The 16,808-nt window shown below is 36.1% G+C and overlaps 1 protein-coding gene across 3 annotated transcripts in view; it reads left to right on the forward strand.

The window, feature by feature from the left end:
* LOC127838433 (uncharacterized) overlaps positions 1–16,808 on the forward strand; it is a 65,514-nt gene that overhangs the window by 13,667 nt on the left and 35,039 nt on the right. The window lies entirely within an intron of this gene.

A 16,808-nucleotide genomic window follows, 5' to 3' on the forward strand; every position in this document is an offset into this window, starting at 1 on the left:
GCAATATGTACAAAATGTTTTCTTGAAATGGGGCGAAAGTGCAAATGAATTCCTTTTAATGATGCAAACGCATTTGTCTTTGTTTAATTATTTTTCTACCTTGATGAGATTATTAAATCCTAGATCGATATAATACCAGGGATATTAGTATGTTGGGCTGTAAAACACTAAAACAGTCAGCTTTTTTTTAGAAGACATGTAACAGTAATACATGTATGTGGATCGGTAGCAATTAGCTACTGGGGTCATACACTGTGACATGAGAGCTTGACAAAATCAATTGATCTTAATTCATTTTGCTTCTAAGATGTCAACAACAGCACTTGACTGAGTGTTGTTATTAGCAGATGACAAGGGGATTAGTGTTGTTAGTTTGGGCCAGACAGAGCTCGAATTGCAATTTTGATAGTACACAAGCATCAAATTCAACAAATGTTGGGACAACATGTCTTCTGTTGTGACAGCTGGGCAACCATTCCTTACGCAAGACTGCCCCACTGCAATCAGGAAAAAGTTTACAGGTCAAATTTTTGTTCACCTGTCATGTCACTCAAATACTTTTTCTTATACCGAAGTGCCAAAACCAGTCTGTGTTATATTTTGACAGAGTTATCTGCCCTTTTCAAATACATAATCGGGTTAAAATCCATATTCTTATTTAGTTTAAATACAAAAACAACAACCAATAAGCTGCTTATAAGGAGCTTAGAAAACAACTTTGTGTTATACCAAATTAGTTCAGTTGTTTTAGTGCAGGATTACAAATCAGAGGATTGTGAGTGCGATCTCCGGCCGGGAAACATAGCTAGAGTCAGTGCTCACACTGGCCTTCAGAAAATAATAGCCATAATTTTTTTCCTGAAAAAAATAATAGCCAAAACAGACGCGGACTTTTCCGCAAAACGGTACTGAAGGCAAAAAGAAAGAAAAAACAATGAATCTCATTTTATCTATGTTTTATTAAATGTATATTTATTGGATTTAATGTATCATAAATATATATATATATACTTAAAAACAAGCATAATATCAGTGTGTCATTTTCTTATAAAATATTATCATGGCTTTACAATAAAGAATACAATCAATGTTGTGGGTGTGACTTAACAAACCAGATATCAGCTACAGTTACATACACATAAGAATAAAGGGCAGAGGCCCCAACCCACCCAGAGCCCTTACTTATTATACTTATTTTTATATAGTTTTTCCAATTGCAATTTCTGGTGAACACAATTCGAAATATTATAAACCACCCCTTCCGTATCACCGCATGTGTATTCGTCATTCTACTTTTGCTATTATGATCTTCGAAAATAAATCATAATCGACGAAAAAAGTAGAGTGGAGTTTGGTCTTCAGATCCTTGCTCATTGTGAAATGTTTGAATCTCCCCCTACAACTGATCTTATTAAAGCAGTTATGAGTCACAGGCTTAGATACATGCACTAAGTACTGGTAAAGAAGCTGACCCAGGAAAGCGTGAGTTGGTAAATTGACTGCCGTGATATGTCTTTCAGCACTGTTGAAAAATGCCAAATATCCAGCTAACCAACCAACAAGCATTTTCATTTTTTTCCCATTCAGAAGTCTTTAGTTGTAATATCTCACAACTATATTCTTCATTATTTTTATGCTTGGAATACACTGTAAAATCATTTATGGTCGTCTGCATAAAATTTCGTCTAAAAAAAGAGACTTTCGTGGGCAAGTACATTCTTGGATTTTTAATTTTGGAATTTTAAGAATTGGTATGGTAATTTTTTTATGTATTTGTGTTTAAGTTGTGGATCTGTCATTCCATAAAATCAACAATTGATAACAAACAAATACTAATGATTTAACAGTATTATTCTTGTTTTGTTGCTTTTGTTATGAGCAATAAAATTACCTATATGATGAGGTAAGATACCAAATTTACAAATGGAGTTGTTTGCATGGTTTTGTGACCTCGTCACTTATTCTGATAGTCGTAACACCTTCATAAGTGGATTATTATACAGTTCCTTTGACCAGCTTGCTAATAAGCCTTTAACGACTTAAAGAGCTATTGTTTGGAGTTGAAATTTTGATAATTATAGGATTAACATTAGATTCACCTTTCAAAATAGCTTTAAATGGTAGGTTAAGCACCTCGTGTTGTCAAAATATTTAAGATATCCTTATTCATCTTAACCATTGAACATGATAGCAAATTTAATCCTGCGTTTTTGCAGCCAATATGATGGAACATATTGTTGAAACATTGTCAATTTTCCTGTCGGCACTATGGACGTCAAGGCATTTATGGACCAATTATGTATTTCTAATTGCATTTAGCTAAAACTTAAAAAAAATCTGCAAAGCTCTAGACCCTTATTCTACTTATTTATATAATTTTATTGTATTACCCATTTTTAAACAATAGCTTACAACCATGATTGATGCTATTGACGATTCTGTATATAATTTAGGAATCGAACATTGAACTTTTTTGCGACTTTTTTATGCTCCCCCTAAATGTGTTTGGGGGGAGCATATAGTCGCCGCTTCATCTGTCCGTGCGTGTGTCCGTCCGTCCGTGCACAATTTTTGTCCGGGCTATTTCTCAGCATTTAATGACCGGAATTGAATTAAACTTTATGGAAAGCTTCACTACCAAAAGGAGATGTGCATATTATCAGCCGGTTCTGGTCGGATGATTTTTCACAGAGTTATGGCCCTTTGAAATTTTCCATTAACTGTGCATATAGTGCAATTCTTGTCCCCCGAACTACTAGACGTTTCCTTTTATCTGAATATATAATGCAATATTGTGACAAAAACAAACTTTGGGGAACATAATATGCCTTTTCCAACGGTTTCTTGTTTTCTCTTTTGCCCTCCTGTCAACATTTTTCTCACCAAAATTTGTCAAAAAAAAGAGAATGAAAAAATATCGCCTGTCATTGCCATCACCATGTGAATATTTCAAAGCTCAAATGTCAAGGGCACATATAATAGGAATGTAACTTCAGGCAAACCTGTAATGGTAGCCCAAAGGTCAAGGTCACAAGTACAGGTTGAATTTTAAAAACAGCTCCTAATGCGCCTGTTAAGTGGTAAAAGATCTTAAATCAATCATAAAACCTATCTTCAATAACACTTTTAGTCGTTCTTCAAACAAATCTCTTTGAAGGTATAGATAAGAACAAAAATAGCTCAAAATTAGAAGTTGCAGCATTAGTTTGTGCGTTAACGTTATAATGCCCATGTTAAAATATATTTTGTACATCAATACTGTGACATAGCAAAATCTCACTTACGTTGTACAATCAATAAGCAACTGTAATAATTACTTGGACACATTAACTGAGAACTGTTGGGAAATCAATGGCTCTGCAGCATCATTGTTTAAAACCATAGTGTTGTCCCCCAGTGTTTGAAATGGAAAGCACTGATATAGCCTTTCATTTCAATGTTAAAGGGACCTTTTTATGTTTTGGTAAATTGGCAAAATTAAAAAAAGTTGTTTCAGATTCGCAAATTTTCAATTGTGAAATGATATTTGTAAAGAAACAATAATACTGAACATTTACCATGCTTAAATACCCATTATATGCATCATTTGACGATTTAAAAACCTGAAAATTATAAAGCGTTGCAATTCGAAACGCTTGAATAATTTGGTGAGTTCTGTTGTGGTCGTTATATTTTGTGAAACTACGAGGATTGCTTATATAAAGTATAAAATACACCTTTCATTGTATGCGCACGGATGGCCAATTTGTCTATTAGTGGTAAACTTTTACTCCAGGACTCAGTGGTTCGAGCCCTGTTGAGGGTTACTTTTTTATCTCACCTGAGCACAACGTGCTCATGGTGAGCTTTTGTGATCGCCTTTTGTCCGTCGTCCATCGTCCGTCGTGCGTTGTCTGTTGTGCGACTTCAACATTTGCCATGTTAACTCTCTAGAGACCACATTTATTGTCCAATCTTCATGAAATTTGGTCAGAAGATTGGTTTCATTGATATCTTGGATGAGTTCGAAAATGGTAACGTTTGCTTGAAAAACATTGCTGCCAAGGGGCGGGGCATTTTTCCTTATATGGCTATATATGGCTATAGTAAAATCTTGTAAACACTCTAGAGGCCACATTTATTTTCTGATCTTCATGAAACTTGGAAAGAAGATTCATCCCAATAATATCTTGGACGAGTTCGAAAATAATGCTAGTTGGTTGAAAAACATGGCCGCCAGGGGGCGGGGCATTTTTCTTTATATGGCTATAGTAAAACATTGTTAACACTCTAGAGGCCACATTTATTTTCCGATCGTCATTAAACTTGCTAAGAAGATTTATCCCACTGATATCTTTGATGAGTTCAAAAATGGTAACCTTTGCTTGAAAAACATGGCTGCCAAAGGGCGGGGCATTTTTCCTTATATGGCTACATGTGGCTATAGCAAAAATCGTGTTAACACTCTAGAGGCCACATTTATTGTCCAATCTTAATGGAACTTAGTCAGAAGATTCATACCAATAATATCATGGACGAGTTTGAAAATGATGCCGGTAGTTGAAAAACATGGCCGCCAGGCTATATAAAAACCTTGTTAACACTCTAGAGGCCACATTTATTGTCCAATCTTGATGAAATTTGGTCAGAAGATTTGTCTTAATGATATCTTGGATGAGATTGCAAATGGTTACGTTTGCTTGAATAACATGGCCGCCAAGGGGCAGGGCATTTTTCCTTAAATGGCTTTATAAGGCTATAGTAAAATCTTGTTAACACTCTAGAGGCCACATTTATAGTCCAATCTTCATTTTTTTTATAATGCCCATGTTAAAATATATTTTGTACATCAATACTGTGACATAGCAAAATCTCACTTACGTTGTACAATCAATAAGCAACTGTAATAATTACTTGGACACATTAACTGAGAACTGTTGGGAAATCAATGGCTCTGCAGCATCATTGTTTAAAACCATAGTGTTGTCCCCCAGTGTTTGAAATGGAAAGCACTGATATAGCCTTTCATTTCAATGTTAAAGGGACCTTTTTATGTTTTGGTAAATTGGCAAAATTAAAAAAAGTTGTTTCAGATTCGCAAATTTTCAATTGTGAAATGATATTTGTAAAGAAACAATAATACTGAACATTTACCATGCTTAAATACCCATTATATGCATCATTTGACGATTTAAAAACCTGAAAATTATAAAGCGTTGCAATTCGAAACGCTTGAATAATTTGGTGAGTTCTGTTGTGGTCGTTATATTTTGTGAAACTACGAGGATTGCTTATATAAAGTATAAAATACACCTTTCATTGTATGCGCACGGATGGCCAATTTGTCTATTAGTGGTAAACTTTTACTCCAGGACTCAGTGGTTCGAGCCCTGTTGAGGGTTACTTTTTTATCTCACCTGAGCACAACGTGCTCATGGTGAGCTTTTGTGATCGCCTTTTGTCCGTCGTCCATCGTCCGTCGTGCGTTGTCTGTTGTGCGACTTCAACATTTGCCATGTTAACTCTCTAGAGACCACATTTATTGTCCAATCTTCATGAAATTTGGTCAGAAGATTGGTTTCATTGATATCTTGGATGAGTTCGAAAATGGTAACGTTTGCTTGAAAAACATTGCTGCCAAGGGGCGGGGCATTTTTCCTTATATGGCTATATATGGCTATAGTAAAATCTTGTAAACACTCTAGAGGCCACATTTATTTTCTGATCTTCATGAAACTTGGAAAGAAGATTCATCCCAATAATATCTTGGACGAGTTCGAAAATAATGCTAGTTGGTTGAAAAACATGGCCGCCAGGGGGCGGGGCATTTTTCTTTATATGGCTATAGTAAAACATTGTTAACACTCTAGAGGCCACATTTATTTTCCGATCGTCATTAAACTTGCTAAGAAGATTTATCCCACTGATATCTTTGATGAGTTCAAAAATGGTAACCTTTGCTTGAAAAACATGGCTGCCAAAGGGCGGGGCATTTTTCCTTATATGGCTACATGTGGCTATAGCAAAAATCGTGTTAACACTCTAGAGGCCACATTTATTGTCCAATCTTAATGGAACTTAGTCAGAAGATTCATACCAATAATATCATGGACGAGTTTGAAAATGATGCCGGTAGTTGAAAAACATGGCCGCCAGGCTATATAAAAACCTTGTTAACACTCTAGAGGCCACATTTATTGTCCAATCTTGATGAAATTTGGTCAGAAGATTTGTCTTAATGATATCTTGGATGAGATTGCAAATGGTTACGTTTGCTTGAATAACATGGCCGCCAAGGGGCAGGGCATTTTTCCTTAAATGGCTTTATAAGGCTATAGTAAAATCTTGTTAACACTCTAGAGGCCACATTTATAGTCCAATCTTCATTTTTTTTATAATGCCCATGTTAAAATATATTTTGTACATCAATACTGTGACATAGCAAAATCTCACTTACGTTGTACAATCAATAAGCAACTGTAATAATTACTTGGACACATTAACTGAGAACTGTTGGGAAATCAATGGCTCTGCAGCATCATTGTTTAAAACCATAGTGTTGTCCCCCAGTGTTTGAAATGGAAAGCACTGATATAGCCTTTCATTTCAATGTTAAAGGGACCTTTTTATGTTTTGGTAAATTGGCAAAATTAAAAAAAGTTGTTTCAGATTCGCAAATTTTCAATTGTGAAATGATATTTGTAAAGAAACAATAATACTGAACATTTACCATGCTTAAATACCCATTATATGCATCATTTGACGATTTAAAAACCTGAAAATTATAAAGCGTTGCAATTCGAAACGCTTGAATAATTTGGTGAGTTCTGTTGTGGTCGTTATATTTTGTGAAACTACGAGGATTGCTTATATAAAGTATAAAATACACCTTTCATTGTATGCGCACGGATGGCCAATTTGTCTATTAGTGGTAAACTTTTACTCCAGGACTCAGTGGTTCGAGCCCTGTTGAGGGTTACTTTTTTATCTCACCTGAGCACAACGTGCTCATGGTGAGCTTTTGTGATCGCCTTTTGTCCGTCGTCCATCGTCCGTCGTGCGTTGTCTGTTGTGCGACTTCAACATTTGCCATGTTAACTCTCTAGAGACCACATTTATTGTCCAATCTTCATGAAATTTGGTCAGAAGATTGGTTTCATTGATATCTTGGATGAGTTCGAAAATGGTAACGTTTGCTTGAAAAACATTGCTGCCAAGGGGCGGGGCATTTTTCCTTATATGGCTATATATGGCTATAGTAAAATCTTGTAAACACTCTAGAGGCCACATTTATTTTCTGATCTTCATGAAACTTGGAAAGAAGATTCATCCCAATAATATCTTGGACGAGTTCGAAAATAATGCTAGTTGGTTGAAAAACATGGCCGCCAGGGGGCGGGGCATTTTTCCTTATATGGCTATAGTAAAACATTGTTAACACTCTAGAGGCCACATTTATTTTCCGATCGTCATTAAACTTGCTAAGAAGATTTATCCCACTGATATCTTTGATGAGTTCAAAAATGGTAACCTTTGCTTGAAAAACATGGCTGCCAAAGGGCGGGGCATTTTTCCTTATATGGCTACATGTGGCTATAGCAAAAATCGTGTTAACACTCTAGAGGCCACATTTATTGTCCAATCTTAATGGAACTTAGTCAGAAGATTCATACCAATAATATCATGGACGAGTTTGAAAATGATGCCGGTAGTTGAAAAACATGGCCGCCAGGCTATATAAAAACCTTGTTAACACTCTAGAGGCCACATTTATTGTCCAATCTTGATGAAATTTGGTCAGAAGATTTGTCTTAATGATATCTTGGATGAGATTGCAAATGGTTACGTTTGCTTGAATAACATGGCCGCCAAGGGGCAGGGCATTTTTCCTTAAATGGCTTTATAAGGCTATAGTAAAATCTTGTTAACACTCTAGAGGCCACATTTATAGTCCAATCTTCATGAAACTCGGTCAGAAGATTCATCCAAAAAATATTATAGTTCAAAAATGATGCCGGTTGGTTGAAAAACATGGCCACCACAGGGGCGGGGCTATTTTTCTTATATGGCTATAGTAACACCTTGTTAACACTCTAGAGGTCCCATTTATTTTTCGATCATCATGAAACTTGGTCAGAAGATTTGTCCCAATAATATCTCGTATGAGTTCGAAAATGGTTTTTGTTGCTTTAAAAATATGGCTACCAGGGGCGGGGCATTTTTCCTTATATGGCTATATATGTCTATAGTAAAACCTTGTTAACACTCTAGAGGCCACATTTATTGTCCAATCTTCATGAAATTTGGTCAGAAGATTGGTCTCAATGATATCTTGGATGAGTTTGAAAATAATTATGTTTGCTTGAAAAAATGGCTTCCAAGGGGCGGGGCATTTTTCCTTATATGGCTATAGTAAAATATATTTTTTGTTAACACTCTAGAGGCTGCATTTACTGTCCGATCTTCATGAAACTTGGTCAGAAGATTCATCTCAATAATATCTTGGATGAGTTCAAAAATGATGCCGGTTGGTTGAAAAACATGGCTGCCAGGGGGCGGGGCATTTTTCCTTATATGGCTATAGTAAAACCTTGTAAACACTCTAGAGGCCACATTTATTTTTCGATCCTCGTGAAACTTGGTCAGAAGATTTGTCCCAATAATATCTTGTTATCTCAGGTGAGCGACTTTGGGCCTTTCAGGTCCTCTTGTTTATTATTATTTTTTATTTTATTCTTGATTTTTTATTAGAGCTTTTTAGATCCAATGATTACATTTATCAATATAAAGCATTTAATGACAATCTTCAATACATGCCACAATCTGTAACTCAGGGCTCAACATTAACGTTTGTCCGATTACCCCTGGCAAGTAAAAGTTGGGTCCGGGCAAGTTATTTTATAATCTAGTTGTCTGCCCGGGCAAGTGCAAAAAAGAACAAAGAAAAACGTGTGTTTCTGTGGATAAATAGTACAAATAATCACAAACGTTTTGCCTAATGCACAAATTTACCTCGGCGATTGTTGTTTGCGGAAGTCCGAACTAACTTAGCATGGTGCGCTTGCATTTTCAAAATTATTTTTAGAAATACTGTAAATGGCTTGGGATTCCAAACATCGGCTTTCAAATGCTATTGTGTTTATCTTCTTCATTACTATCAGTTACAAATAATATCGTTGTTTTTTTCAGTCACAAAGAAAACGACTAAAATTATAACAATATAAAAACAACAACAAATAGCTTCGCTATATACATATTTCATATTTTGCGACATACATTTTCAACAATCTTTTACTTTACATCAATTGACATTTTTGTTACAGTTCACATGTTCAATGTTGTTTACAGTACTGTGAGCAGACGAGAAATGTCTAGTTTATTTAGCTTCGGCTTTACAAGTTACTTTAAGTCTGCAAAATCCAATGCACAAAACAATCAGCCAAAAGTGCCAAAAAGTGCGAATTCAAACGAAAACGCAACTTTTTACCATAATGGAAAAGTGAGTTTGAATGGTTGAGATATGATGAATCGTTAGGAGCAATGTTTAATAATCAAATATTGGCACAAATCTACATTTAGACTTTCATTAGACTTTAATTACTTATAATAAAAAAAGGTTTTGTGGTGATTCATTTTGATCTTTATTAAAACATAATTATGAGGTTTACAGTTAATGGTTTACAGTTAATGTGATATTTCATGTTTGGGCAAGTGGCTTTATGTTCAGGGCAAGTAGATTTTCTAAGTACTTGCACGGCAGGGCAAGTTGGTTTTTAGGTTAATGTTGAGCCCAAGTAACTACTATTCTTTGGAAAAAAAGTTCAAGCGTTATAATGTGGTTAATGTAAATTAAATGCATGTCATTGTTTTGAGTTCAGCACTGCTAAGTGTGGTTGTTTGAATGATATTTCATTTAGACCCTTAACTACATGTACATGCATGTATAATATGCAAACCTAGCTACGTGTACTAGTATGTAACTTAAGGCTTTGAAAAATTATAAGTGGTGTTGCTTTTGGTATTTGTTTCTTTAAATGAGGATAATACTATCAGCTGCCCAATGATATGCTAACTGGTTAACAGGTCACCTGACTTATCCAGCCACTTCAACCACTTCCTGTGACTGGCTGCTTAACCCTTTACCACTTAGATACCTATTTTGACACATGTGTGGTCCCTTAGAAAGTTAAATTTAATTAATGATATCTCTTAGATTCAAGTTCTAAAGGCTTCATTTCCAACCTTTAGATACTGATGAGCAGCAAACAGAATAAAACCTGAACAGTTACTCACAGGTGGTTCAGGTTTTATGCTGTTTGCACATAGCCATTTTCACTTTGCTTCTGAGTGGGGAAGGGTTAACACAGGTTAGACTGTATATAACCAAATTAATTCAATTGATGACTTGAACATCAGTATTGGCAACAGAACTGGTAATTATTCAAAGTTTTCGCACTTAAAAAAAAATAAAAAAAACAATTGTGTCCGAAAACTTAGATACGAGTCACAAAATTGAAGTGTTCAAAAAGAATGCCGGACAAAACCCCTCCCAGATAAAAACCCTCCCGTCAGTTTTATAGGGGCCGGACGAAAACCCTCCCATGAATAAACGAGGACTGACAAAAACCCTCCCATGAAAAAAACGGGGGAGTTCAAAAACCCTCCCATGAAAAAACGGGACCGGACAAAAACCCTCCCGTGAAATCTGAGCCACGAATTCAACTATCAACAATTATTTATGAATTTTTAATCCGAAATCGGTCATTTCCGAATGTCATTTCCGACATTTGTATTTTGTTGTCGGTTATCCGAGATATTTATTTTTTGTAATAGTGACTTCACTTCAGTAGGTAACATTACACTATATATTGACTAATTAAAATATTTCCGAATTGAAATGTTGTTATTTTACACCCATTTGACGTCAATTATATATGTTTGAACTAAGATTTGTATTATAACTTAGTATGATAAGAACTACGATATTCATGATTACTTAGTATGAATAACAAGTAGGGTGTTAATATAAAATATATAAAATATCAAATTGTGCGCCGGCCAGTGCATTAAGAACATCAAAGTTGTGTTTCTTTTTTAGTCATCATCGCAAAAATAACAGAGGCGGACACAGGCTTCCCAAGACATTCTTTATTTCGTTTTATAACAAGTATTGTGAAGTCTAGACAGTATAATGTTACATACATTGACAAATAAGCATAATAAATTGATAAACAAAAACCAACATTGTAGACACTTGTGTGCCTTTACACAAACAAATTGCTTTTTATATTTGCAGATTCACAGTATGATATTGTGAACAAATGTTGTCAGCATTGAGTGATTTTTTCCGATTAATGAATGCAACATTGTGTGAAGCAAATAATTTTGTCGGCGTTTAATTGGTTTTAATTGATTCTGTAATTAAACTACTTAAAAACTAAAAGTAGTTGCAGATTCACAGTTTGCTATTTTGAGTAAATTTTGCTTATTAATGAATGCAACAATGTGTGAAGCAATTACATTTGTCGGTGTTTAATTGCTTTCACGGGAGGGTTTTTGTCCGCAGTTGCAGATTCACAGTTTGCTATTTTGATACATTTTATTGTATGCCATTAACTAGTTAATTGTTATGACTAGCTGATTAGTGGGCGTAAATAACTGAATCATTGACATATTTGACAATACAGTATGCTTTATATATTGTCTGCAAAAATGCAATTGAAAACGTTACAGTCAAAGCTAAATTAAATAAGTAATTAAGACAAGTTAGTTACATGCTTACGAATTGTTAGTTGTTAACAGAATTTTACTATCATTTTCGCAAAGTTTTCAGAAACTTCCCCGAAAGCACGTTTTTGCATGAATGAGCATATGACGCGATTAATCGTTGCACTGTATCGTATTGCATTCAATCTCAATTTAAATTCACTTGTCTATAAATGGCCTCAATTTATGTTTTAATTGATGTTGTTTTTATATTGGATTATCGGATATATATGCACATTAGAAAGCGGTATGTTAACAGTTAATGGATACACATTTTCTTTCAATTTCATACCCCTGAAAACACAATACACACAATGGGTAATTTTATCGGATAAATGAATGCAACACTAAGTGTTTCTTTTACGGGAGGGTTTTTGTCCGGTTCCGTTTTTTCATGGGAGGGTTTTTGTCCTCCCCCGTTTTTTTCATGGGAGGGTTTTTGTCCGCCCATGTTTATTCATGGGAGGGTTTTCGTCCGCCCCCTATGAAAATGACGGGAGGTTTTTTATCCGGGAGGGGTTTTGTCCGTATTCCGTCCAAAAATGTAGAAACACTCTTAAAGTACAAGTATTGCATTGAATACAGATACGGGTATGCTATGTGTATAGTGCCCATTGTATCAACAACTAATAGCATGTGCTTGTAAAATACCAAGCTGTATAATAGCATAAATTACATTTATATATGTTTGCACTGAATTTTAATTTTAAATGCTTAATTTATTTTACATAAAGCTACTCTAAGGCTGTACTTTGACCAACAAGTTCAAAGATGAGCATGTTATGTACCCATACTCTCTAGAATGAACCTGTCATTAATGCAATAAAATACAATTTTGGAAACTGTGAATTCTTTGTTCATTAGTAATTGTCAAGCACCTTCCATTGTTCGTAAAACTTTCAATAGGGTGCATCACGCTTTGAAGCGTTTAGTATTTGTCACAGTTATCTTACTGAAAAGGGGCAAAGTACAGTAGATAATTGGAATGTTAATTGGCATTTTGTAACATCGGGTTTTTGTCACAATGCTCATTTTCTAAAGAAAGTTGTTTAAGATTATCATAATTGGCACTAATTTATATTTTGGTCCATTATGGTTTAAAACATTTAATTACTGATCTATTTTTTCAGATTGGTGAATTGTTATGATCCAATCAAACGTTTGATCTGCATTAACAGTATAATGGCTTTTATCTGTGCAACAAATTCAATCAAATTACTTTGACACTAAGAAGTTACTTTTAGCAATATCATCGTTCACATGCACTTGCAATCCATAAGTATGGAGCACTTGCAATTTATAAGTATTGATAAGTTTGTTAAGCGGTTTTCAACCACTGATGAAGCAGTCTGCTGCAAGCTTGGAAGACATCTCCATTACCTAGTTCCACACCAAAGAGGCCCGTTGGTTTACCGAAGAAAAGACTTGGAATTGCCTCCTGTTCTGTTGTTGGAATTAAGTGCTAATGATCAGTGCACTACCTTGGATTTAGCAGGATGAGCAGTACCATTGTACATACAGTACCGGAAAGTGCTGATACGGGAAGTTTCAACACGGATTTTGTTGAAGAAGAGTGCTCAGTGCAGAACCACAAAGGCAAAGTGACCACTAGCTCTCCAGCAGTTCGTGGCCATTACAAGGCCTACTCTGTGGAAAACAAGAGGTCTTACAGTACGCGGAGATTCATGGCGTCCGTCAGGCCAGCCACACCTACAACAGGGCTTTCCACAGGCCATTTAACGATCCCTCGCCGGGGCGCTTGAATTTCGAAATCAGAGTCCCCGGGGCGCTTGAAATTTTCTGATCAGTGTATTTTTCAGTGAAAGAAAGTGGAGTTTGTCAAAAAATCAAGGTTTCTCTATCAGTGTATCAATATTCCCAGTTTTAAAAGAGCACTGGGTACCTACTTTCACAATTAATCGCCATAAACACCACATGGGGTAATGGATAATCCACTGATAAGAGAATAGCATGGCGCGCGTATCGATTATTCTAGCCACATTACCATGACTAAACAGTTATTTAAATGCTGACAACGATGTATCAGGTAACTTTCCTGTCGTCAAACTGTGATGTTCATCGTCAAATTGGTTACGCGAGTGCTTATGAGGACGGGGTTAACAATAGACCATTATTTTTGATTGACGTCGGGCACAAATTAAAAGTTTATGGCAGCTTGATTAGCAAGGAGTTGCACCATTTACGTAATATAAAACCGGTAACTACGTAGTACAGTACAGTACATTAAAGACGGTTTCGGGCATCATCATAACACCTTTTTACTGTAAACAAGTGTTACCTATGACTCATAATTAATACGAGAAATTAATTGCAAGTGGTAAACAATTAATTACTTATTGCGAATAAGTTGTGCAAATAACTCCCGGTTACAATATGCAATAACAATTTAATTCCAGTACATGTATATTTTATCATGTCCATTTATAGAACTAATTCACCTCGTTTTTCTGACATGTATTCGACACGTAATGCGCTTTAACAAATTTTCGTTGAATTAATTACGCACAATTGTAAATGTTTCGTCCGATACCTAAAAGACTGAAGATGGCAACCGGCCGTAATCTTCGTGGACAACGTGTTTTGCATGTATAATTCCGTCAAAAACATTTATTCAACTTGTAAAGTGTTTAAACAAATTCTCATTGAATTCATAATGCAACTGTTAATATTTGTAGAAATCTCAAATGGGAATAATTAAATTTGTAATCCGAAACCCATTCCCGTAAGTCGATGTTAACGTTTTTTTAATCCGAAACACACTTCCAAATGTAAATGTTACCGCAATGTTAAAATATTTTTGCTTCAAATTAGCAGTGCAAATTTATTTTGTGTCGAATCTTTTTCTCTATTAAAAAAGCGCGAAAATTATGCAGCATGTACAACGTCGCGTCATTTGCATACAAAGCACGTGGGTGCATTGAGCGTTTTAACAAGCACACAACATGTCAAGGGATTGACGCATGTTCAGAGGCAATATTTTATCAAATCTATAAAAAGTCACTTAAAATTTATTTGATACTATAGAAAAATGGCAAGGTTTGTGTTAAAGAAATAATTGAGAGCTTTTATCGTAAATATTTACCAAAATGATTTATAAAAACAGAATAAACTTGATTTTCGGGTAATAAATAGAAACTTTATAAGTAGTAAGTATACAGTAATAGAGTCGGGTTGAAACAGATGTATTGGGGAATTGTTCGAGTCGGGATTTTACTATCTGTGCGTGAAAGTTTTAAAACAATTAAACAATATAAAAAATTATATATATTTTTAAATGACTGGGGGATTTTCTTGAGCACCAAATGACGTCTTTGTACGCTGTTTTTCTTTGAGTAATAACGCACCACAGAACGTGAATTGACCCGTTAAATGATAAAAAAATCAACCACCCCTATAAGCCCCGGGGCGCCTGACAAAAATCCTGTGGAAAGCACTGCTACAAGGTACAGAAATCCACATTGGCCAGCTGGTAGACAATGATCTTCGAAACAGCTGTGCAATCAGGGCCATCTCGAGATGACAGGCCGTCCTCTGTCTTATGGGATGGCAATTGAAGATCAGCTGATCTGGTTTGTGTTGGAATAGAGGGAGCTCCAGCTGGCTGTCACAATTGATGACATGTGCATCTATGCAAGTGATCTTGTGACGCCGCCAAATCCTACATTTAAAGCCAGTTGCTTTTGGGCCACAATGTTCATGAATCGACACGACCTTGTCTTAAGGGCCAAAACATCTATGGCTCAGAAGAGAAGTTTCCTACCACGATTTTATAAGGGCCAGAGGGAGTGGGATCAGTACGAAGATATGTTCATTGTGAATATGGATGAAACACCTGTGTACTTTGACATTGTCTCCGGCAAGAGGCTGGAAATAAAAGGAAAGAAGTCAATTCACATACAAACAACTGGGTCGGAGAAGCGACTCTTGACAGTTGTTCTAGGCATTGCTGCAGTAAATCTGTAATTCCACCTATGGTGATCTGTAAGGAAGTCAAACTTTCACATCCACCTTGATGGCTGGTTTGTGTGCAGCGGTAAGGCGGGATGTACGAGGAGCTCATGATAAGATGGGTGAAAGAGATCCTCGTATTATACACTGTGAAGGACCGCTGCCTTCTCGTGCTGGACAGTTTTGTGGGGCACAAGACAGAGACACTGTAAAGAAAGGCCTGTGAAAGACTAAAGTGATATAATAATAAAAGACGCTATATAATTAATATAATCCAGGCCGAACTGTGGAAATCCTGTGTGACTTGTATGAAGGAAGAGCCCGTGAAGGTTGTTGGGACAGGAGAACAAATAAAAGTGGCCAGCAAAGAGGAAATTGTCTGATGGCTTGCTGCGGCCACTGGCTACATAAAGGGGAAATCCGATCTTGTCTGCCACAGCTTCAAGGCTTGCGGAATTTCCAATGCTGAATGGCCAGGAGGACAGCCTCGTCCCTAAAGACACATTTGAAACCTCCACAGCCGACTACGATGACAACGAAGAGGAGCCGGAAGTGAACATGTACGAAGATGAATTTTTGGTTAGCATATAGTTGCCAGTTTGTCCTTCCTTACTTCCTTCCTTACTTCCTTTCGTCCATCACACTTTTGTTACAGTTTCTCATAGCGCCTTCAATATTTTACAGATCTCTTACATATTTGGCATGTAGGTACCTTGCATAGACGTCTACCTTTTGATTAGGTTTGAGGTCACTGGGGTCAAGGTCACCAAGGCTAATAATAGATTTTCTGTCACACTTTTGTTACAGTTTCTCATATCGTCTTCAATATTTTACCAATCTCTTACATATTTGGCATTTCGGTACCTTGCATGGATCTCTACTTTTTGATAAGGTTTGATGTCACTGGGGTCAAGGTCAAGGTCACCGTTGCTAAAAATAGATTTTTCTGTCACGCTTTTGTTACAGTTTCTCATAGCGCCTTCAATATTTTACCGATCTCTTACATATTTGGCATGTAGGTACCTAACATGGATCTCTACCTTTTGATGAGGTTTGAGGTCACTGGGGTCAAGGTCAAGGTCACCGAGGCTAAT

The sequence above is a fragment of the Dreissena polymorpha genome, chromosome 7, assembly GCF_020536995.1.
Source record: "Dreissena polymorpha isolate Duluth1 chromosome 7, UMN_Dpol_1.0, whole genome shotgun sequence".
Taxonomy (NCBI): domain Eukaryota; kingdom Metazoa; phylum Mollusca; class Bivalvia; order Myida; family Dreissenidae; genus Dreissena; species Dreissena polymorpha.